The sequence below is a fragment of the Haemorhous mexicanus genome, chromosome 4, assembly GCF_027477595.1.
Source record: "Haemorhous mexicanus isolate bHaeMex1 chromosome 4, bHaeMex1.pri, whole genome shotgun sequence".
In the NCBI taxonomy this organism is placed as follows: Eukaryota; Metazoa; Chordata; class Aves; order Passeriformes; family Fringillidae; genus Haemorhous; species Haemorhous mexicanus.
Genome location: NC_082344.1, coordinates 17,257,376 through 17,282,828, shown reverse-complemented (window position 1 = coordinate 17,282,828; position 25,453 = coordinate 17,257,376). Strand labels below are relative to the sequence as shown.

The 25,453-nt window shown below is 41.3% G+C and overlaps 1 protein-coding gene across 11 annotated transcripts in view; it reads right to left on the bottom strand.

Moving 5' to 3' along the window:
* WDFY3 (WD repeat and FYVE domain containing 3) overlaps window positions 1-24,415 on the bottom strand; it is a 159,688-nt gene extending 135,273 nt beyond the window's left edge. For 8 of the 11 annotated variants that reach the window (XR_009486147.1, XM_059843928.1, XM_059843931.1 and 5 more), the window contains exon 1: window positions 24,225-24,361. The gene's annotated coding sequence lies outside the window, so the exon portion shown is untranslated. Of the gene's footprint in view, window positions 1-24,224 lie in introns of all 11 variants that reach the window. The other 3 variants (XM_059843938.1, XM_059843939.1, XM_059843936.1) reach the window with 2 other exon arrangements.
* Window positions 24,416-25,453: the final 1,038 nt, after the last annotated feature.

The window sequence follows — 25,453 nt, the reverse complement described above, 5'->3', positions numbered from 1 at the left end:
CTGAGTTCCCACAGTCATGTACAGAGCAAGTCTTAATGCCAGTGTCCCATTCTAACATTTAATGTGCAAAGTCAGCTGACTTGCTGCCCTGCTTTCCCAAACCTCCCAACTGCATGTATTCTTTTCCCTCTGCAGCCTTCAGCTTCCTGCCTATCCTGACACTTTACAACAGGGAAGGTAACCCTTCACCAGTGGACCTAATTTCCTCACCAGGCATCTACCTAAGGGCCAAAAAACCAGTCACTACATCTGGAGTACATGAAAAACAGCAGGAAAAAATCAGAAAGCAGACAGACTATAGAACATTCTGGGCAGAGGACAGGTCCTCCCCAAGCATGCAGACCTCCCGAATAGCAGAGCCTTTTGTATTTGACTCACATCCAGCCCTACAAGTTCCAAGCAGGTTCCTCCAGAGCCCTACCAGTCACCCAGTCCAGCAAACAAGTCCTGTGACAAGTTTTTCTCCAGCTCCTGCAGTGTGGGGGTAACATTTTGGCCTGTGCTAACAACCCTTCCTTAACAAGGATCACAGCGAATCTTGGCATGACAACATTTTGGTGGTGCTGCCTGAGTCAAGACTAGGGTACTATCCAAAAGCACCTGTCATGGAGAGCTGCCTTTGATAGCAGCACAACCATCTGCACGGTGCTGTACTTCAGGTAACATTTTAATAAAGGCAAGAGCTGTCTTGCATCAAGTTGATTATCGCTCTGTGAATATCCACTTTCATCCATCTGCGACATGGAGAAATTGTCCCAGAGCTAATCGAGCTGTAGCTGTGCTTCCTGGAGAACAGCGTTAGCCTACATGCACCTCCTCAACAGTGTCCTCACCCTCACACACAGCACTGAGCCACTCACAGCATGAACAGCACTGGGCCACTTGCTCAGAGTGTGCTGAGAGAAGGGAAAATTGGGGCAGCTGGCAGAGAGGAAAATTATTTCCAGGTAACTGGCCCGCCAGGCTGCACACACTTCCCACCAGTGCCCCTGCCCTCAGCTCAGCACACTGTTCTCAAGCTGTGGGCTGCACAGCTGGTATCTAGGTATATCCAGGGATCAAAAGAAACAGATTTGCAGCAGAGCTTCCATTTTTGGGTTTCCAAGTAGCTATTTCTGTTCCACAAGAACTCCCTTCTGGTCAGTGACCTTTGACTCCAAGCCTTGAAGGGCATGTATTTCAATAAATTGTTTCCTTGTTAAATTTAATGTTACTGTTCTGAGAAGATCTGTTGGTCATGTCTCTTTTTGACAGAGAATTTTGCCAGCTCAGGTAGAGTTAAGGCAGTAAGTAGCCTGTCCACCAAAAGAAGAGATCAGTATGTATTTAAATGTTTATGAACAGCCTGAAGATTCTGCTCAACATTGCAACTGAACAAGTCAAAGCTGATTATATACAGGAATCCTAATAATAAAGATTTATTTATTCTATCACACACTCCACCAGGAATCTTAAGCTCCACCCAACTCTTAAGATTCTGTTTCCAAGGCCCATGCACAGCTATAAAATGTTTTGTAGTTACTGTGGTGCTAATCATATCAACACAATTTGCCAGCCTTCACCTCTCAGGAGAGTGCTGCAGAACTCTGCCTCTCATCTCACAGAAGAGTCTTTTCACTCAGCTCCTTGAACTCCCACTAATAACCAGTTGTTCATACTCTGCAAGTTTGCAAGGCTGGTATATATTTGGACAGCTCTCTCCAGGTCCAATTTCTAAATTAAATGAAGTAACAAGGCATGTTAGAAAAGGAACATTAGAACAACAATTTCCACAAATGTTAATTTTACTGCAGCATCTGAGAGTAAATTAGATGATGCCTTATTCTAGTAACTGCATGGAAACAAAGAAATTCACTGAATTACAGCCACAATCCTGAGAGAAGACAGATATTCTGAATAACATCCAAGATCATTTACGGGGTTCTTGGGAGAGTCTGTTCTGCAGACTGCCTGCAAAGTCCTCAAATATTTGGATTCTGCCTTCATGGCAGCTGCCAGGGATCTCATTTTGAATCAAACTTCCCCTGTCTTGCTCAGCTAATACAAATGTTAGAAATAAATTTTTTAAAAATCCCAACAAAGATCAGCAGAATAAAATGATACTGAATATGCCAATAACTGCCTCAGTTTGCAATGTGAAATCAAAGAGTGTCCAAAGTAAAAAGCCACCTTCTTATTTAGCAACCCCCAAGTTGAACAGGTATCTCCTCACAAATGGGGGTCAGACCTCCCTGTGCAGCTCATCACTGGCACTTAATAAATGAAGCTAATTGACTTTTCTTTTTCCTTGAACTAAAGGGAAACTAAGATACTACAGAACAAGTCCTACTAGAAAAAAGAAGTGTTTAAATGGAGCCACTCTTAAAATCATCTGCAAAAATTATGACCATGTACTTCCCTCTCTTCTTTCAGAAAGCAGCAGTCACTACTTGAAACATGCTAGTCTGCTTCTTAAAAGAGTCTCCCTTGACTATTCCTTCATTCCTCAATTCATTCATTCCTTTTTACTTTTTTTCTGAGATGTTAGATCCGAGAGAGATCACAGGCCAATAAAGATCTCACAATACCCACTCCTGATCATTATTAACTTAAATCACATTCGGATGAGTAAGTAATACTCATTTTTATTTTTATAAATACATTTTTTTCCTCCAAGTAACAGTATAACTTGATGTATTGCCTAGCAGTCCTAAGAAGTTGAAAGTATAAGAATGCAGATAATATATTTAATTTTCCATGATTTCTTTTAGTCATTCTACACAAAAAGCTTCCTGCCAAGACTTCACACATGATGTCTTTACATAAAAAACATGGGTAAATGTTCGGAGCAAAATCTGTAAAAACACATGGAAGCAAACTTCAGATCCAGACAATTTTCAATGGCTAAATTTTAATATACACAAGAAGAAAAAAAAGTTAAAGACGCTGAATGACTTAAGGAGGTGTAACTTGCCAACATGAAATTACAATGTCTCTTCAGTCATCCAGTAACCTCAATATTTGCGTGATCTGCATGACAAATCATGAAGAAACGTTGCAAGAAAAAATATCAACAGATCAGAGATTTAACTCTTTTTCCAGTAATCCAGCTTTCCCTCTTACACAAGCACAGAATCCTATCTTCACTTGTAAATATTTCTAATAGATTTGTAGTTATTATTGAGTTTGTGTATGCATTAAGTTTTTGTTTCCATATGGATTTTTGTCTTACTCTTTTTTGGGCGCAGGTGCTTTGGCTTGATTTAGGGTTTTTTGCTGAGGAAGGGAAAGGGGACAACATTTAGGAAGAGGACTCTTAACAGCTATTTGATGATACATCTTGATCCTTCCTTGCTCTTACCACATTCTTACACAACTTGAGGCAAATATAAGTTGAAGAACTTATTCTTCCTCTGCCTGTGAGCTACCAACAGAGTAACTGCAAATTACTCTTTTGCAATTTTCCCTCTACTACCTCCCTGGAGTATTTCCCAAATGAAGAAGTCCTATTGCTTATTACTAAATGCAATCTAAGTTGTTCATAATTATTTTTTCTATTGAAAAGCTAAAACTATTTTAAAAGTCTGCACTAGAATTATCAAAATAAACCAGAAAAGCAAGATTCTGGCTAAAACTGTGTGTGCTATAACCAAGTGTACAAAAAAACCCATGTCAATAATGGAGGAAAAGAGAAGGAAACCCCCAAGCCCATAATAAAGTTTCATTATCATTCTGCTACATGAGAAATAGGTGAAGAAGAAGTTAAAAAAAAGATTAAAACTGGTGAGGTATGAAAGCTATTTGTTAACACTATTTAAACTGTTGTTTATTTGTGTTTGGATTTATTTTTCCAGGGGAAAGGAAGTGTCTTTACAGTTACTCTGAAAAATATGATTAATGACAGCAGGTAGTCATAATTTGATTACTCTAGATTCCCACCCATTCTGTAAAGAAATGTCACATTTGGCTTGCTGTCCATGTCACTGAAAAACAAACCAAAGTTCACGTGATGTTATTTTGAAAGAATTGAGCTTTTCATTACATAATCAGAAATATTTAGGTTTGCTCTGGCAAAATAAGGAGCACTGCTGAACAGTGCAGAGTGTCAAAATAAACACATTTAAAAACTGAGATTTGGTGAAACAGATCTCAAGAAAGGTATCAGGAAACACCATATATACTCCTCTTGTAAGAGACAAGTCATTAAGCTTATTGATGTCATCATCTTCCTAGAAGAGGGCTTCAGTTCTTCTTTAGAAAAATAAGGCTAACCAAGATAAGATACTAGATTTTCATGCTTTTCAATGTCCAAAAAAAAGTGTTTTTCATTTTGCAGCCAAAGTCTGTCAGGAGACGTGAAGTTGGAGTTACTTTCTTTAGAGAGACCAATTCAGCCAATAATATTTTGCTGTATTTGCAGTGAAAAGTTACCATCTCAGTTCTCTTCTCGATCTAGATTTGAAGTGCAAACAGTCTTTAAATAGTGTGATTAAGTACCACTCTTGATCAAAATTCTTCTCTCCTTAAGAGGCAACACAATTAAGATTTACTTCTTGTAACAGTAAACATACAATGGACAGATTAGTCTGAAATCTCTTTTAAGAGAATTAACATTTCATGAATATGTCCTTAGTACTTAATTAGAAAATCCAAACAGTGCTTAATAGGAAAGAGAACAGACTGAAAAAGAAATTCTTCAAGAATATTACTGAACTTAAGCTGCTGTTCATTTCCAGTGTGCTCCTAACACTATTGTAAATTGGTACCAACCCTCACCTGCAATTCAACAGAAACATATGTAGAATTATCATTTCTGATTGTCTTCAACAGAATAGAAACTCTCCAGAAACCAAACTCAACACTGCTCTAAGAGGAGATTTAGGTAATGGCAACACGGAAAAGAAACCACCAGATTTAAAAACACACAAAAAAAAAATCTTTTCTCCAAAGTAGGGAAGATTTTCCTCCTAAATTGTTCAATTTTTAAGATTTCTAACTCAACTGCTGACTAGTTTTCAAAACCAACAGTAAGAAAAAGCAAGTCTTCTAAGTTACCAGTCTATACCAGACCTTGTCATCTAGTCACACACTAATTTATGCACATTTTCATTGAAACAGCTGAAGAGTCGTTAGATGTTTCTCAGGGATCATATCACTTAAACCCTTGATGAATCAGTTGGAAAAACTAAATATATAAAGCAGAGACATGGAGGCAAACAATAAATACCCCAGGAACACACTGCTATTAGGACCACAGAATATTTCACTAACATGTGAAAAGCAATTTCAAAATTCCCAATTAAAGTTTTCTACCTTACAAAAACGCTGCTATTGTGAATTCTGCATTAGACCAGCGCATTAGCACCACCATGCTGACAAATAATCAGACATAATATCAAGCTTTTTTCCAGAAAAATCTTTACAACTCTTCCCTTCTCATCATTACTCTCTGGGTTTCTCCAGTACGAGGTGCTCTGTACCTTGTACAGAGGTAAAGAAGTACAACATTCTCGTATTCACAGCGCCAGAAGTGCAAGGCTGAGGAAAGAATTCTAGCAGAACCTTCACTAACAATGGAAATAAACAAGTACGTCTGTGATAAATGTGGCTGCAGCATACAGTCTCTTCAAAGCCAGAACTCAGTGTTTCTGTCATAAGAAACTGGAGGGGAGAGGTGTAAGTTGACAAGACTGAAGCATACATGCTATATATCCAGTCTTTTGGTTGCAAAAGAGAGCATCTTCTGTGTGCCTGGTCTGTTGAAAGCGGACAGGGACAGACTGCCACTGAAGGAAAAGAAATTCCAACAAAAAGAGCCCAGAAGAAAGGACCTCAATTTCCTACAAATGACAGCACTTTCTCACCTCTCTAAATACCTGATCTACAGTACAGACACTGTGAGCAAGAAAACACAATCTTTGCACTCCCTACAACATCTTTAGCATAAGACTTATAAACTAAATGAGGACCCTAAACCCTTAGCCCCAGTTCATTTCCTGATATAGGACACTAAGCACTAGAGCCTATTTATGACTGATGCAGATCACACTTGACATGGCAACAAGCAGTCCAGCCAACAGTGTGGTATCACAGATCAACTATTATTTCTTTCTGCTGGGACTTGTAGCTGGTATACTCAGTTCATCTGTAAGCAGGGAATAGCACTGTAGTCTACAAGTCTACCATGTCTTCTCCCATCCCTAAATGTTTTATCAAGGATCAAAACAACCTGCCTTGATCACTTACACTCACAGGAAGCCATGAAACATGAAATGGAAATGACATGACATAAAACTGAGAACTGAAAATGAAGTGTTAATAGGGCAAACATTTTTACAATATATTAATTGCCTTTATTATACTGCAGTGAGATCACTTGGCTGTAAAAGTATGAGATTTACAACTACCTCATCTTATATACAGGAGTACTACATTTTATTTGGTGATCCCAGGGCAGGACCAGGGGGAAAAATTAAAATTTCTCTCAGGCCCACCCTTTGAAGGAAGAGGAAAAAAAACAAGGAACAAAACAAAGAGCAGTTATTTACATTTTTCTCAAATCATGAGAACATGAACTCTGAACTTTTGATCTGAAATCCAACAAAGGCCATCTGCAATATTTCATTTAGATCCAAGCAAATGCCTTTTCTTATGTACTCATAAAGTATCAAGTTACTTTATTTCCCCTACACATTTCATATTTCCCATTATGTACATGGGCAGTTTAATTTTGCAGCATGCTGAATTGAAGAATGAACCCAAACAAACCACGGTCTCACAGGCACTGTGAAAAATAAGGAAACAGCAACATGGGGAAGAAAAAAAAAAAACTTGTTCACAAACAAATCAGGGTGGGGGCAGGGGGGAAGAAAGAAAAGGAAAAAGCAGCAATCAGAACACAAGCAGCTGGTGCTCAGGGACTAGGAAGGACTTTGGCTCCACAGTAACAGGATCAGTTGCATAATCGCTGCTGCCTGAGAAGTTATACAATGTCTGCCCTTCTCATCATTAAGAAAACAAATAGGCAACAAAAGTCTTTTTAGGGCACAGAAGCTAATACATGAAATACCACATGTGAAGTCCTACTAAAGAGAAGGAGCACTGTAGTTTCAAACACTACTTTTTAGCTCACTGAAACATTAAACATCAAATTGTATGTTGACCCTTGATAAAAACATCTATTTCCACTAAAAGCCAGTGTCCTAAAGCCAGTGTCAAGCCACAAGAATTTCCCACCTGGCTTTTCCAGTCTGGCTCTCAGAAGATATGTTTGCATGGTAGAAAGCTGTCCCGAAGGCCAACTTGAATGATATGTGACCTCTCTTCCTGCTGTAGAACTTTATGAATTCTGTGGCTATTGTGGTACTTGAACCAAAGTAATAAACTACAAAAATATCCCAAGCACTAACATGATTCTAATTGTCTAACTGGATATCCTGCAGATATTTACAGGAGAACCAGTGTAATATTTATAAGAGAAATGAAGACAAATGAACTTATGAGGAATGACATCACCAAAGAATGAGCAGGAAAGAGGTTTTCCTGAGTGGTCATGTGTTGTGCAGACCTGACATTGAGGCACTGCACGAAGAGTGAAAGTGAAGACTGATTCAAGAGTGAAAGACCACAAAGATACTGTATGCTAATTAAGAGGCAGTTGAACTTCAGTTTGCCAGCACTGAATACATAAAGATAATTCTAGCCTAATTATAGCTCTCTCATTAAGGACTTAGGCCAAAAGAACAAAAGCTCTATCTCCTCATCTAAAATTTGCATTTCCCTGTGATTACCTCTCTTCTGCTCCAAGTCTTGTCCATTTGGTTCTTCTTACCTCTGGGTCAGAAGTTTCTCATCTTTTCACCACAATTTGGGCTCACAGCCCAAAGCTACTGCACTGCAGGATCGGCAAAGACATGATGCAGCAATATTCCTGAATTTCTTTGGATGTGGAAGTACATGTCATTGCCGCCAATCTCTGAAAGCCATCCAGATAAAATTCAGAGGCCCATGGCATTTCGGAAAAAAAATTTAAGAACCCACGATGATGACACTAAGATGGCCATTCTGACACTTTTATGTGCCGTTGTTACTTTCCAGCTAGCATCTAGAACACTGCAAAATTCACTGATTGTGCAAAGACAGAACAAACATGTACTCTGCTACTGACCCCTAAAACTCCACGCGCTACCTCCTGTGCTGAGCACACACCACTTCCAGAAACAATTGTAGGAATTAGCAGAGAAGTGGAAATACCAGGATCTGTATTGCAGTGGAAGTACAGACCAATTTCAGAAAGAAGAGAGACATCTAACCTGTATTCTTGCCTCCACTCCAGCCTGTCAGCTCCTGGAAAAGCAAACAGAATGAGAATGGCAACATCTCTAGTGAAGGGAAAGGAAGCTGCTAACCTGAAAGCCTGCACAAAGGAATATGCTAGCCACACACTGATTCTGTATTTACAAGATATTGAAGGACCAGCAACTGGAGAAAGGCACACTGCCCTTTGCTTAACTCATGAGTGCTGAACTTGCCTCAGGAAAATGCAGCAGCTGCTGTTCTGTCTGACCAGCCTCACTACACTCAGCAGATTGTCTTGACCAGTTACAACTCTAGAACCAGTGGCCAGGTCACAGCGGCATTCCATTAGCAACCACCTGAACAGGAGAGCAGCACATTCCAACTCCACCTTTCTTATACTTTTTTTTTTCATATCAGGCATTGCTGCAGATGGCAATAATTCAACGCTTAAAGCCCCTTACTGTGAAAACGCTACAAAGGAGCATAGCTTTATCCATAATGTCTCAGTTCTGAATTAAGCAAGCCACTTACCTCTCCTAATGCTTCTGCAACAATTCAGAATTTTGATTAATGACCTGCTCTGCAACAAGCGCCCCTTACACCAACTTCATCAGCAGTCCCCTCACTCCCCTCTTGACTCTGGAAAATGCTTTGAACAATTCTCATGTTTAGGACTCAGGGGAGCCATTTTACCTACTCAAAGAGTAACACCAGGCAACTCTCAAGACACTACTGTACACTAATCCAAGTGCAACTGGAATAGCTATTGCGGATAAAGGGCACGATGCCCTTCCTTGTGGAATAGAAAGAAAGATCTGAAAATCTCACCTACTCTCCCATTCCTTTTGGACTTGGTGCTAAAGAAGGAGAAGAAGGAGAAAAACCACAAACATTAAGTGCTCCAAGAATCCAACAAGAAAAATCTGACACTGTAAAAATTTACTTATAAGACACATACTAAAAATGCTAAAAGCTAAGTAAATAGTAAATCTCACAGCTAACCTTCCAAAGCTCCTCACTCTGCTACTCACTTTCATTAGAAATGGTTTATATAAAAATGTGTCCTACTAGTAAACTCACACATCAAACAGAATATTGACTCAAAAGACACTTCTTAGGTGGCTAGGGTTGCTCTAGAGTTGAAAATTTCTGATTGAACTGATACTCTGAAAGCATGAACGTCAAACCAACACCTAAGGTAATGGGAATTAAGTACCTGCAAAAGACAATTATCTCCTCCCAAGGCTGCAAGGGCATTCCACACTCTGTCTTGATTTTGGACAGCTGGGTTCACACCCTTGCAGGAGGTGAATTCTGCCCTCTGTGCAGTTCAGCTGATGAGCAGTTTCTCTTAACTTAATCACCACTATCCACTATCAGATACTTCAAGTCTGTAATGATCTCTTTTCCAATAAAGAATGGACACACAACTAACTCAGACTCACTGCAGATCACCTCCTAAGACTCCAGGCTTTTTACATCCTGGTAATTTGTCTTCAGGCTTCGCAAATGTAATTGAGGCTCATTCTAGGTCCTGAAAAATCTTCCCCATTACATTAAATCTATTTCTTTCTTCAAAGGGCGAAGAGAGAAAAGAGCAAACTAGAAAGAAAGAGGAAAAAAAACCAAAAGGCAATTATCAGTGACTTGGAAAAAAATTACAAAATTGAGCAGGCAAGTTCTGGACGCAGGAGGAAAAAAAGGAGATGCATCCCAAAGACATGAAGAAGATGGAAAATTGAAGATGGACTACAATTTTGTGGACACACAAGTCCTGAAAACCTATTTACTTAAACCATGAGAACCTTAAATGCAAATGTTCAAATCTGATTATTCCCACTTTATAACCCTAAAGCTTAGTTTCAGAGGAGGTCAAAAAATGAAGGCAACAATAGCATAAAATAATGAAAATAACTGTCATTTGTTTTTAAATCATTAAAAGGCTTTTGCCTGCTTTGTCAGTAGCATAATCTAGGAAATCCCAAAGCTTACTGTGTTTTTGGCCTAAAAAAAAAAGCAAAGAATATACCACTTCCTAAACCTGTCAAGTCTTGACAACTCTCCTGCCCAGCAAAAGAAAAAAACCACAAAACTTTCATCCTTACATTATCCTAGTCAAGAAGAAATGAACATGAAACAAAATTAGGATTTAGGATTTACATATCTTGCATAAAAATAACAAGTTAACCCACTGATCACCATTCCAATGGACAAAAGGAAGCCATTGCAGATTCTATTAATCAGAAACAATTATGCTAATCCCAAATTACCTGTGCATGTATATGCTGAAACAAATATAACAACAAATGATTTGTCTAAAAAAGTTATATTATTTAGAACATCAATGATATCCTGGATTTATGTGAACTGAACTTACTAGAAGCAATTAAGAGGGGAAAAAAATCTATTTAGTCTTCAGTTTATTCTCCCTTTGATTTTTAATGATAATAAAGTCTCCAAATTAAAAAAAAAAAAAAAAGGGAGGAGGAGCAAGTTTTGAGATGGGTCCAAGTGCATCAGGCCCATACTGCTATCTGTGCTTTCTTCCCTGCTCTGATGCATTTCCAGGAGGACACTGGAGGAATTCTCTGTAGCAATCTTTCTCCAAGCAATATTTTAGCATGATTCCAAAGCACTTGTTTTAAAACAGAAGCCCAGCAGTCTGGATCAGAAACAGACCTGCAGAATGTTCATAAAGCATAATTTTCTTTCAAGGGCAAATCAGTATCCTCATACAATTGAGATTATGCTGCACAAAAAAACACCCCAAAAAATCTCTCGAACGAGCAGAATGGATAAATGAATGCTCTGACAATCAGCACAGACACACACACACACAACTCTCCTTTGCTTGCTCTCATAAGCAGCATTTTTTTGCAAGAGCAAAATATTAACAGACAAACCAACCAAACTCACTGGGCCAGGCAAGGGAATTAATGCATTTGTTTCATTTAAAGCACTCCCAGGAGCAACAGTAGCACTTACATGCCAGACTTACAAGAACAAACGCTGCAAGAGAAACACCAACTGTGAAACAGAGATGGGTCACTAAACTGGGTTCTCTTACTTGTGGCAAGCTGACACATTCCTTCAGTCTGCTTGTCCAGACTTGTCAGCATTCTGCTAGCCAAGTGGCTGAAAAACCTATAGCCATGTTGATAATCAGGGCGTTCAGAGAGCACCCCGTCTTTTATCAGCCCAAAGGGAGAACTCCACCACCAAGCAACAAGCACCCAACAGGGCACAAAGGTAAAAAAGGTCTCACCAACCAGCCACACGAAGGAGGAAGGCAACAAACAATACAAATAAACACTCAGGGTGACTGAAGAGTAAACAGTGTCAGAGGTACAAAAGAAATATTCCCTCTTAAATTTAATCAAACCTTCTCATACAATTAAAAAGCAGGGACAAATCTCTGCCTACGTCCAAGTGAGACTGACTTGTGCTATTTCCTAAACTGAAAGATGATGAGGAAAAGAGTATTGCATGATGATTGCAACACAATTTTCTTAAGCCTGCAGATCTATAAAGATAGCTTCTCTTCTGAACTGTCTTCCAAGACCTACTGTGGCACAAATGGCACTGCTTTGTCTCCACTTCCATCTCCCTGCCCTGTTGACAATATAACCAGCACGCTGGAAGCCAATAAGAAACAAAATGGTTTAGTACTGGTAGGACCTCATATTCTGAAGTTGTCTGACATGCTTAAACTATTGAGGAAATTAAACAAAAAAAAACCTTCACACTGATAACAACAAAACAAAACACAGCGCCACAAAAAACACACACCAAAACAACACCAAACAAACAGACACAAAACCCCAACTCCCTCCAAGCCCTCACCTACTGGGTTGAGTAATTAAATTTCTACCATTTTGAGACTGAATTGTGACTACAATGATGCTATTTAGACAAGCTATGTTACTTCAGATTTGCCCAACATCTTTCTCAGAGACGTTTGTATTTGCTATCTCCCCTGCATTATTAAATTGATCACTTTGAGATAAGCATAGTATCTTCACATGAATATACTCAGTCACTACCAGAGCTGGCACATGCTGCTCAGCATTAGACTGATACCTTCAGCTAGGTATCAGCATTAAACTGATACCTTCAGCTCAGCAACCTCCCTTTAATCACATTAAAGGTACACCAGCTAATATAAGAAATAGAGGCCAGTAATTCATGTACCTGGATGAGCACACTAGGGGAGTAGATGATAATTACGTAACAGTTATTTGGATACAATTATTTGCACCTCTTTGCAGACAGGGCACCTTCCAATGACACCCATTTTAGTACCTCCAAATGCATGGCTATGTGCTAGAAACCAGATTGGGAAGAAGGGATCTGAACACAAATCCCAAAAGAACCAGCACACCCAGGGTGATGCAAGTTACATGACCCTTGAGTGCAGTAGGAGGCATCCCTGAATTGGGGAAGGAGTGGAGGGTTTCAAAGCAGGCAAGAAATATTACTGCATAAACCAGCACACCAACAGACTATCCTGAGACATCAAAACATCAGCCTTCTTATAGCTCAAGAGAGCAACCAGAATACAAATGACTACCAAACACTTAAATATATTTTATTACTGAAAGCTAAATTTATTATTGAAGGTCAAAATAAAGTTAAAAAGAGCCTGCGTTGGCATCTCTGCATGCAGATCATATTTATACAGCTCAGGGCTCTTGGACCAAGCAGATAATGGCATTACAACACATACTGGAAAGGGAGCAAACTCACTTTCAGTATGAAAATGAAACCTCTTAGGACTGGTAACTGGCCAGGAGAACAGATTATTAACCATGTAAGATTCCCCCTTAACTCACAGCCATTAATTACACAGAACATCTTTTTAAAAGAGACACCTCCATTCAAATAAAAGATGTTGCAACCATTGCAGCACTGCTTTTGTGGATAATCATTTCTTACAGCAAAAAACCATTACAGTCATCCAAAGTTGATCACCACCACTGAAGCAACAGATTCTTCAAAAGGCAGATGTTTTCAACTAAGAAAGGACACCACACAGAGTGAAAAGATGTAAAGTACTGTAATTATAGTGCTCCAGTACAAATGTTTTTCAGATATTGCTCTGGAATGCCCATGTTCTCTGTCCTTACCTCTTCCTCTCCTATTCCTTTACCATGCCTTTTTATTGAAATAAAAACTAATTTAGACCTGGCTAGCTATTCTTCGAGATGAACCAACATGACATTTCAAAACAAAAGAAAATGAGAGTAACCTAATTAAGAGGTATAAATTTTGAGACAGTAGTACAAGCCTGCATACTTAGTACAAGACTTCAGCTCATAATGAAATCTTGCCATCATCCTCCCAGACCTGTTCAACATTTTCTATGAGGTCTTAGAAGAGTCCCATATCGGGAGTATTTATTACAAATGGTGTAAACTAACGTCAACATAAGCATAAGCAAAAAAGAAAGGGAGAGTGAGAGCACCAAATTCTTTCTGCAAGAGAGAAATAAGGAACAGTATTAATGTAATATCTATAAGTACATACTCTCCACACAGCTCAGCCGAAGCATTATTCTAACAGTACCTGAGGAGAGAGCTGGAGGGCAACACAACTTATTTTTAACCCAAACATTAAGAGTTACAGCAAAATGGTCAAAACAAAACCCTCATGTCTTGTTTGTAAGACTACGGTTTTTCTTTCCCTACTTACACATTGTTAATAAAGAAGCTAGGGACAGAGGGAAAAGGACCTATTTTGCTGGTTTTACTTTTTATTGGTAGATTTTTACTTGTTAACTGGCAAACTGGACATCACTATATAAACAAAATTTAAAAGAAGGTGAAAAGAATTCCACAAAATTCAAGATACATTCAAACAAATACCTCTTGTCTAGACTAAAAAATAATTGCAATACTTGAATTAAAGAGAAAAGAGCATAGAAAAAAAAAAAAGTTTTCATCATGCCTCCATTTTCCATTCATGTAGATAGAGCAATCTTCCTGGAACATATATAAAGAAAACTACTCAAAGACAGTCTTCATACATTAGTAAGAAAATGCACCACTGTGCACCTACTTTTCTTCTTTAAATATCAAGGCCATTCATGAACCCCAACAGTGCAATTCTTTTAAAAACATGGGTTGTTCAGAGACTTTTCATCCAACATTATTTAATGCTTTAACAAGAAAGTGTGACTTCTGACCAATGTTCTTTTCATGTTCCAAGTTAATAGTATACTTTCAGTTGAGTCAGGGTGCTCCTGATCAAGCTCCCGTCCTTCTTCACCTGATTAAGTGCAGGCTCATTTCTTTGAACACCCACCCTAAGCCAAGTAAAAGGGTCAAAGGGCACTTGTTTGTAATTAATTTGTTTAAATCCACAAAAGCAGCTTGCTTTCTCCTGGGTAGAGGTAAGAGCCCTCTGCAAGCTGTGCTCACTTTTCAACAAAGTTTCCCTCAGCCACTGTTGGGACCTCAAAGCTGCTGGCACATCACTGCTGCCCACCGCTCCAAGAGCAAACACAGAAGTCTGAGCAATGGGCCAGTTATAAGCCCACAAGTGGACAAAAAACTAGTTACAGTAAAATATCCAGTACTTTCATAGCCTACCACATTAAAAATTATCTTACTATCTTCAGTATCATGTGGGGAAAAAAAAGAAAATTAAGAGAAAAAAAACATCACTGCCTATCTGCCACTGGGCTTCACAGTGGACATGAAATATTCCCATGATTTCATTTGCTATTTAAAGCATACAAAAAGCTTGTCCCATACCTTCAACCTCTTTCAGTAAAAAGTCAGGGCTCTAAACACCATGTTCCCAACCTCTGCAAATGTCCTGCTTCAAGCATGATTACAGATGCCCCTTCCAACCAAAATTTGTCCGGTGTGTTCAAACTTTTTCAGGTGAACTTAAAATTTAAGATGAGTCCTTCCTCACATCACATGATAAAGATGAGTATTCAGAGACAGCAGTAGTCAGTCTGTTGAACCCAAGTCAAGAAAATGTATTTCAATTTACTACGACCCTGCAGTGCTTGAGGTGCTCCACTTTCCTACTCATTGTGAGCAGTTCAAAGGCAGACAACAAGCCTGTCTAGGGACTTCCACGTCAGCACCACAACCCTCAGCTTAATGCAACAAGACAACTCTAGGCTGAATTCCACACAATATGAACATCTACTAATTATGGCATCCTTTTCCTAAACTATTTAAATAAGCTTATTCTCTTACTTTGTGCTATTAGGTTTTCATTTGAAATGTTTATCCATACTCAGGTGGCAAGTTCAACTTCATCCTGCAAAGAATCATGGAAAAGAGTATAGACAGGAAAGAAGAAAAGTGTTTTCATCTTTTAAATTTATTCTGTCTGCGCCAGAGGAACCTAAACCCTAACCCTGGTATATTCTCTACTCAATCTGAACTATTTCAGATAAACATCAACCATATTGATCTTCTCCTATAAAGAAAGATCACAATGCAAAGACACATAGCTAGACTAAAAAGATTTTTCCAAGTACTTTACTTGCAGTACACACACCTCCCCTGCTTCCTTTTATTAAAAAGGAGAAAAAAAACCCCAACCAAACTCAAACAAACAAAAACCTAAACATTCACATAATCACCTGTATTTGAAGCATACAACATATACATATGTGCTTTACTGAAATAAAAACAGGTTATAACTTTAGGGTTTAACTGATCAGTAGGCTATCCCGATTCATACCAGGGAGGTTTATGTACTGATTTTGGCTGGAGTAGAGTTAATTTTATTCACAGTGGCTGGTATGGGGGTGTGTTTTGGATTTATGCTGAACTCGGGGTTGATAATACAGAGATGTTTTTGTTATTGCTGAGCAGGGCTCACGCAGAGCCAGGGCCTATTCTGCCCTTTGTACCAGCCACACTAGCAAGGAAGCTAAGGATGCATGGGATGGTGGGAGGAGACACTGCCCAGACAGGTGACCCCAGCTGACCAAAGGGATATTCCAGACCATGTGACATCATGCTCAGAATACAAAGTGCGGGGAAGAAGGAAAGGGGAGTGATGGTGTTTGTCTTCCAAAGAAATGGTTATCCATGATGGGGCTCTGCTCTCCTGGAGGAGACTGAACAGCCCATGGGAAGCAGGGAGTCCATTCCTTGTTTCACTTTGTTTGTGTGTGGCTCTTGCTTTCCCTGTTAACTGCCTTGATCTCAACCCACAGATTTCCCAGCTTTTACCCTTCTGATTCCCTCCCCATTCCTGGTGCAGTGCAAGCGAGCAAGTGGCTCCACGGGCCTTGGTTACAAGCTGGGGATAAACCCTGACACTGTAAAAGTAATGGGAAAAAAAAAAATTCTGTTATTTATACAGCACATCTAGAGTCCTGTCAGTACAAAAACATCACCAGCTGAACTGCAAGGGCTTTCAACAGACAGCAGGGAAGCCATGGTCTCCCCTCTCTTGATTCAACACTGCTGGGAGCATGGCTATGTTGCTGGAAAGAAATGCAAGCAAAATATTTCTGTCTTCAGAAATTGCTATAGTCAATGTAAGACGTGTTGCTTTAAACACTCTAATCTAATAATGAAAAGTTTGAAAAGATACTCCCTGGTTACTTCATGACCTACTCAAAACCTAAATTAAGTATTCATCACTAGCTTAGACTCACTGCTCAGAACTGTTAAAAAGAAACTTTTGCAAAACTCATTAACAAGCAAATTATCATTCTCTTAGACCACAGAGACTTTGTTTTTACATCTGTACTGTGGCTCACTGCTCAGTTGCTGACTCAAGTATTAGTATTTAACTTGTGATGCAATACCAAAACGGTTTCTATGCCTATTCCACATGACTGCTTATAAAATTACAACGAATGTGTACTTCTGCCTGTTCAGATAGGCATTCTTTCTTCTCCAAGTGTAAAGAAACTCCCAAATAAAATAAATTTCACTCCTCCTCAGTCACCTTATCAGACAGGAAACCAGTGATGACAAGAATATTACCAGCTCTGATCACAGCTTTCTCAGTCTCATACCTGTGGCACTCCAGCCCAGAGCATTTTGCCATGTTAAGATTCCAAAGATGATGTAACCCTCACAGTTGTGGGAAAAAAATGACAACTGCATGCTTAAGGCTCAAAATCAAAAAAGAAGTCAATTTGGTTTGTGCTTTCAATGCTTTAAAAGCCGTAACTTGAGCCAATCTCACTACTGAGGGCCTACACCATGACATTTCAACTCTGAGAACAACAAAAGGCCCAACTTTTACATTAAGAAATGCACTCTTCAGCTGTTTTGTCTGTCATTCTGCCATGTGATACATTCTGTACACTGTGCACTCATGCAAATACAAACCAAGGCCTCTTCTCGTTCCTGGCTCTCACTTGAAGACCCAAGGACCTCCTTAAAATCTCAGTAGAAGTAAACAAGCATTGTCAAGCATACAAACACAGAACCAAATCCTAAGACCATCAATGGCACACTGAATGCTACCAAGGTGGTGAATTCCTGTCCCTTGGTTTCAATACTCCTTTGGTTGTCTTCAGGCAACTCTTTAGCTTGATTTTTTGTTGTTTTAGGGGTTTTTTGTTGGGGCTTTTTGGGGGTGTTTTTTTGTTTCTTGGGGTTTTTCCCCTAAACCTAAGTATCATTTCTGAGTTTGCTTCCACACATCAGCGGCCCCCTGCTCTGCACACCTTGGCAGCAGGAATCACGTGAACTGGTACTGCCACTGATGCCTCTGTATCATAAAAACAAGCTTCCCCTAGAACAGCTCTCTACCACAGGCTGATACTCCCCACTGGTCTAATAAACCTCAAACAAAAGCTCAGGCTCATTATGCCAAGTGCACTTACATCTGATTAATCTTCTCAGGGAACTTTACCTAAGGCACTCTGAACAGTCTTTCTCCCTTTCGGGATTGCCCATCCTCCAAGCACTTTAAAAGTCTTTAGAAAGTTTTATTACCAATGCAAACTGATATTTTGGCATGTTTTATCCCTCTGTATCCTTTAAACAACATATCTTCTGGATACCCTAAGCATTTGCTTAGCCTTGCAATTCCTCCTACTATTCCCCTTATCTCAAATTAAACAACAACAACAAAAAAAAAGGATATGCTTACAGTGCCAAATAACCAAACACAGACTTTAGGAAGTTCCTGCTGTACAAACCCCCTCTTCCTTTTACAGCCCATCTGTGAGCTCAGATTTTGGTTCTCAACAAGAACCAGGGATAAAAAGCAACACTATTTATCACCATGGCATTCAAACACATTCCACTTTCTGAAGCAACATGCCATCACCTATTCACACAAATCAAACCATCCTGCTTTGGACAACACCGAGATTTTTACCACGTCTTCAGATAAAAATAATAAAACATCTGGTAATATAAGAACATAAAACGTCGTTCACTTGCACCCACATTCCACCTGGCAGAATGATACTGAGAAAAGTAGCACTAGGTAGAGCTACTCTCTCATACCCAATGCATGGTGATAACTCTGACAAAAGCTGCAGCAAAATAGAAAGCCAGATGTACATTTTTCTCAAGAGCTACTGATCCACACTCTCACTGAAGTCATCACATTCCAAAATTGAAAGACCCCAAAAAAACTCAAAACACCTAAGAACGTGTAGGAGTATCTTCTCCTTCTAGCCATGTGTCTATCTTTGCACTACCAAATTGTCAGCTCTGAAGGTTTGGGGTTTTTTTTCCTATTTGCTTATTTGATATAGCTGGTTTAAGATAAGGATCAATGTTGCTAACTCCTCCTTAATTCTGAAATCCTTCACTACAAATCCTCAAATGCAAATTCAAAATCAAAACTGTTACAGTCATTAGTAAGAAAGTGTATGATTCAATAGAGGGAGCAGATTTATAGATAAATGGGTCTGACTTCTCTAAGGTAGATGTCTTAGAATTGGAAAAAGAAGCTTAAGTTACGCACGGAACTGATGAATACTCGCCCAGCCTGAAAAACCAGGAATTTATCTCTTACATGCTTCCAGCGCAACAAAAAAAAAAAAAATCTGTAGAGCTAGAGAGAAAGGGATGAAATAAGCCACCTGGAGAATCCACTTCTTCTATATGTTTTCAAATTTATTATTGTCTGTACATTAGGTTAGCCAACCTGATCAAAGTTTTTTCCATGTTTTTCATATTGTAAACACATGGAAATAACAAAATTTGTGAAGGTGTTAGAACCAAAGATGCTATTAATGCATTTCTGATTATTATAATTCAGATGCATCCATCTCATCTTTCATTGACATTTCTTAAAATTTGCCCAGAAATGAGAAGCCACTTGTCTTCATACCATTCAACATCACTTATTGTTTATGTCTCCCACACAATTCCCTCTTTCCTAGCACAACACTGTTTTACTGCATTTGAAATTTCAGAAGGTATTTTTTTACATGTGCGAGTTCTGCAAATCTGTTCCTATTCTGCAATATGTGAGAAGCATTACAAGTCACATGCTTAAGACAGGCGGAAATCCATCACAGGGTAGTGATGGAACACCAAAACCAGCAAAGCAGTCAAACCCCTCTTCCTTCATATGAGAAAGATCCCAAAAGATAGCATGTAGCTCTCACTGGAATAAAGTAATTCCAAAACAACATCAAACTTTTTTTTCCCCCAAATCTCAATACAGTTTTACTTCCACTATCACAGCTTTGTCAACAGGTAGGGAGAGAAAAAAAGAAAAAGAAAAAATTACACCATAAGAAAAAGCCAAAAATATTCCCTGCTGTCATTCAAAATTTCAAAAACATCAGCACAATTGTCAAAAATCATGTCAATTGCACATTTCCATACAGAAATCAAAAATTTTGTCCCAGAGCTTTCATGGGAAAAAACTAAAGATGTAGGTCATCTTCACTCACAAAAGACTTAAAGGAAAGAAAAAAAAACCCTCCTGCATACTTAGAGCAAAGCAAACAGAAAAGGAACAAGATCTATTCTTCTTTGGACTGGGCAAAGCGGCCCTTCTCACTTTTTTGAAAGCCTTGATACCAGCCAAGAGCTCCTAGCTCTTGGTGTAAGAAAGTTCCCCAACAGTGACACCAGCCCCTAAGACCATGCCATGCCCCCCCACCCCCGCCCCAGCAAGAAGTTGCCATTCAATTCTCAGAGCAGTCACCAAGTCCCTGCTCATACCAGGGAGCTGCTGTACACATTTACCTGTAATATCCAGAAGAACAGGTGATGTGACTAAAGAGCCAAAGCCTGCAATACTGCCTCATCAAACATGGGTTGCTTGCCAAACAGATGCTCTCAAGGCTGGATCACCACTAATGCATACTCAGTCCTGCAAAGCTTGCACTGCTCTCACCTGAGCCAAGTAGCTGCTCTCACCTCCCCAGCAATGACTTCAGTTAAAATGTTACATCCTGCCAGCAGGATTTTGTACCCAACAAAAGGATATGGCAACACTTTCCATACTGTCTGGGGGACAGCAGCTTAAAACAAACGTGCACAGGGACCTAATCACGTCCTCCCCAACCTGGACAAGGTATGAACAGCCCAGAAGCAGGATGAATGTCTCCAACAGAAGATAAACAGTTTCACTCCTTGCATTATGAAACTGTAAATGAAACAAAGTTAAAGAGAACTGTTCTAGGAGATATGACAATCTAACATCAATGCGCCTCAGTCCTTCAACACATGAAGGCTTAAAGACTCAAGCTGTTGGTCACTTAGTACAGATAAGTAACAAAAAAAGTACTTTTTACAGCAATCAGCATTCCAAACACATCAAAGAAACTGTTATGTATTTGTCATAACTTGGACATTTTCAATAGTGTACTATTGCAATCAGCAACACCACCAGCATGAAAAAAAGAATCAAGAAGGAAACCAGTGAAGTTAAAAGCTTCTATATTAAAGCCATGAGGAAATAATTTGTTTTCCACCTACACACATATCCAGAAATTGTACTGTGGACCAATAGAAAATTCCATTTCCCATTACAAAATACAAGTTACATTCTAGTAACACACCATAAGAATAGACTTCCATGGTACTAATATCAGAAAAGCAAGCAAGCAATAGGGGGTAAATTGTGACTTAGATGTATGGTTTCTCACAGCATACTTTATCTGAACTCTTCAAAATCTGTTTATTTTGGACAAATGACATAAGACTTCCTCACGGCAGGAAGTCCTGCAAGTCAAAGGCCACTGCTGAAACATTATTTCCACTATTTTGCAATAGGGACTGAAAATCACTTACAGACATGAACGAAACTGTTAATTAACATGAACAGATTTGTCCTCTGTCAATTTAACCACCCAAGAGGGACTCACTCTCTTCTCTTTACATTTTTCAGCTTAGCACATCTTCAGAAACCCAAGTGAATACCCAAAAACCAGCCATGGAACAATTAATATCAACATTTGGGAAGTGAAACACCATGTTACAACACCAAAGTTTCCAAACAATCTCATGACAGTCCTGAGCATTTCAAAGGGTAAGCAGAACATCTGCCCACACTCACCCCCATTCCCTGCACATAAAGCACCACCGAAAGTTTCCTGAATGCTAAAAATCCCACAGAACACTTGTGGAAAACTGTGAATTTAGTTAATGCAAGGTTGGTGGATGTGAAACACACTGCGGAATTCCTCTAACAGCAACACACATCAACACATCCTGAAGACCTGCTCACCTTGCACACTTCTGCCAGTTTAGCTCCACTAAACCAGAAATAAGTACCAAAGTTTGCATAGCCACACAAGAAGCTGTCAGATCACCTTCTCAGACCACTTCTGTACCAAGATGCAACAAGATAATGTAGCCTTGTTATGTCAAGGTTGAAATTATCAATAACTATAATTATTTTTTTATTTAGCATCTTTCTGCTACCACTTTGAACAAAAAGATAAAGTGTTCTTTTCCCATAGTCCTGTTCTCTTTCCCTAGTACTGTGTGGTAGCAGCACTACCAAGTAGCTGATCTTGATGTACTGAACTGGAAACAAACAACTGACTGGACACACCAACTCTTACTTAAACCTTGATATAGAAATGTTGTATTACATTTTCAAATGGGTGCTGAAGATACTAAGTCACAGCAGCACAATGATTAACTTGTTTCAACTAGATAATCAGCTGGCTAAGAGATGCAATATGATCATAAAAACCAAAACATACTACATTTTTATTCTAAGTCTAGCAGCCTAAAATTGCCAACTAGAAAAGCAAATGTGTCCAGTTCCTAGCAAACACATACCAAAGTGAAGAACACCATGAGCCATCTTCCAATCTGATATTTGAGGGATTCTTCTACCCCAAACATCATGTTATCCACAGTGTTGAGAATTCCAGAGCTGGCTCCAAATGAACTCAATAGACCCACACCACATAGTGAGGAGACACCCACTCACAGTCCAAACGTGCAGCTGAAGTTAGACTGCCAGCACATCCTGACCAGGGCCACGGAACAAAGGCACAATGCCACATGAACATGGACACATTTCCAGGACACAATGCCTGCCTGCCTATAACCTAAAAGCAAAGAAAGAGACTTGGCTGGTACTGCCACTGACCAGTTCCCACAGCATGTAAGCTCATATCTTCAAATGCTGTATGTCTACCAAGATTGCACAGGATGAGTGAGATATTGCAGAAATGTCAGTTCACACAGACTGTACAATTTGTTCACATAGCCTACTTCAAGATACTGCTAGCTTGTCACCAAAATGTGCCAAGGATGCAATCAAGCTGGCTCTCTGCAGAGCCTGACTGGATCCATAGGATTCTGTGTGCTCAGGAATATCCTACAGCTGTACAGCCATAACTGGGCACAGAAGCATGCACAGGCATCAGGGAGCAACCCAGCTTTGGTGAAGAAAAATAACTTCTGTTACCAACAACATGCAAAAATTACTTCTCTTAACAGGAAACCCTCCACTTGTTTTTCGCAGCAAAATTTCATGGTCCAATTTGTGGACACGCATGGACCTCGCCACAAACCAACATTACCAAGAAACCAAAATTCAGTCATTAAAATAAGGCCAGGACTCACAGGTCGACACAGAAATCTTGCAAGTTACTCTCACTATCCAAAAAATTTCAGTTAAACCATTCATGAAACTCTAGGTCAAAATAAATACATCTAGTCCTTTGCACATCTTCCATAAGTGTTTTGCTAAGCAGGCACACCTAGAAATTATAGTCTTAATATTTCAAGGTGAACATCACACAGGGTTTCAGGACCCAGCACTACTGACCGGTCTCTATGCAAACCTAACCATTTGAGTGGACCACCTTACAGAACTGCAGGGCGAAAACCACGCTCAAGACAAGGAGCAGGTACTTCAGCAACCCCGCAAATCCCCCCAATACCATGTTCCGAACCCTCCAGGAGACACGACTCCCCTGCTCCCAGGGACGAACAGGGGACAAACCTGTCGGGTTCTGTAACTTCAATGTCTCTGCCGCACCGCGGGGTCGACAGCTCGAGGCTGCCGCCAAAATCAGTACCCGCATGAAAAACAAAAACGCGGGGAGGAAAAGCCGACCCGACCGACCGCCTGTGAGCCTCCCAGTGCCCGTGGCGACCCCCCCATACTCCCTGCAGGCCTCCCCAGGGTTGGGGCCGGCGGGCCCCTCCCACACCCCGCCGGGGCTCCCGCGGGAAAACCGCCCGCCCCAGCCACAACAAAGGCGGCCGGAGCGGCCCAGCGCTCGCGGGGCTCCTTCGCGACCCCCGGGCCCCCCCTCGCCGCGGCCCCGGCACAGTCCCTGCATTGAAGCCGGAGGGGGGGGTGCCCGCGCAGTGACAATGAGCGGCCGCCCCCGGCACCTGCGCCACCGCCCCCTCCTCCAGCCCGGCCCGGCCCGGCCGCTCGGCATCCCCGGAGAGCGGGGCCTGCGGCCGGTCTGAGGGGACGACGGGTTTCCCCGAGCCCGCCGACCGTGCAACAAAGCGGCGGGGCCCGGGAGGCGGCGGGTAGCACCGGCGAGCACTCACCGTGGGGGCAGCGAGGTCCCGGCGGTGCGGCTGTGCCGGCCCGGGGAGGGGGCGGCGGGCGGCCCGTCCCTCCTCGCTCTCCTCTCTCCGCTCTGCTCTCTCGCCGCGAGCAGGGCTCGGCTCGGGGAGTTACGCGGCGCGGCGGCCGCGGCCGGGCAGTGCAGGCCGGGCCGGTGGGACGGCTCCTCCCGGGCGGGCTCCGGCGGGAGGCGCCGCCGCCGCCGCTGCTGCACCGTCCGGGCGCCGGGGTCGTCCCGGCCCCATCAAGGCCGGGCCGCGCCGAGGGGGCCGCGGAGGGAGCGGGGCCGCTCCCCGCGGCGGCTGGTGGCCATCTTAGTCCTCCTCCTCCTCGGCGCCGCGTGCCCCCTCCCCGCCCGGCTGCCAGTGCTGCCTCCTCCCTCCGCTCCTCCTCCTCTTCCTCCCACTGCTCCCGGCTGGCTGCAGTCGCTCCTGCGGCCCGGCGAGGCCGTCCGAGGAGACCCGGTTGGTCCTGGCAGGGCCCGCTTCTTAATTCTGGGGCTTATTAAATTATCTTACCTTTTGGAGCGGTGGGTTTGGCTTCTCCCCGTTCTGTGACAGAATTCCCACTCCTCTAGCGCTGACCGCCCGTGTCATCTGCCCTCTGCTCCGCCGCCACAGGCCCGAGCAGCTGACACGCGAGGAGCCTGGACGTGAGATGAGAAGGGGAGTGCAGGTCGATGCTGGAGCAAATAACCCACCCTTGAGCTGGGCTTGAGGTGCTTTCCCTTTTGCTCTTTGTCGAGTATACATCTAGGGAAAGTCCCCTGGATATTCCTAGTGCCGACCACAAAGAGGATTGTATGCCTGTGCTGGCCAACTGCTCTCATCTGTATGATCCAGATGTTGAAACAGAATTAGTTACCCTTTTCCTACTTAATCCAGAACTTCTGTTAAGTTCCCAAAGCCGAAGGACTCATTTTTGTCTGCAGGACAAAACATTGGTTTAGTCCCGCGCTGGGCACAGAGTGCAGGGTGTAACTGCGACCGCGAGGCAAATTTAATCCACTTGGACCCTCCTGAGGAGCAGTGCAAAGGTGTGTCCACATGTGTGTGATCAGGTATCCTTCTGCCTTTTTCCAATCACTTATAAACTTACCTCCTCTAAGAAATCAGCTGCTAGCAGCCATTTACTCTCCAGCAGTTTTGTTTGAGGTCTTTTTTTGTTTGCAAAATCCCTTCCGAAGCCTTCATTGAAAAAACAAAATAGC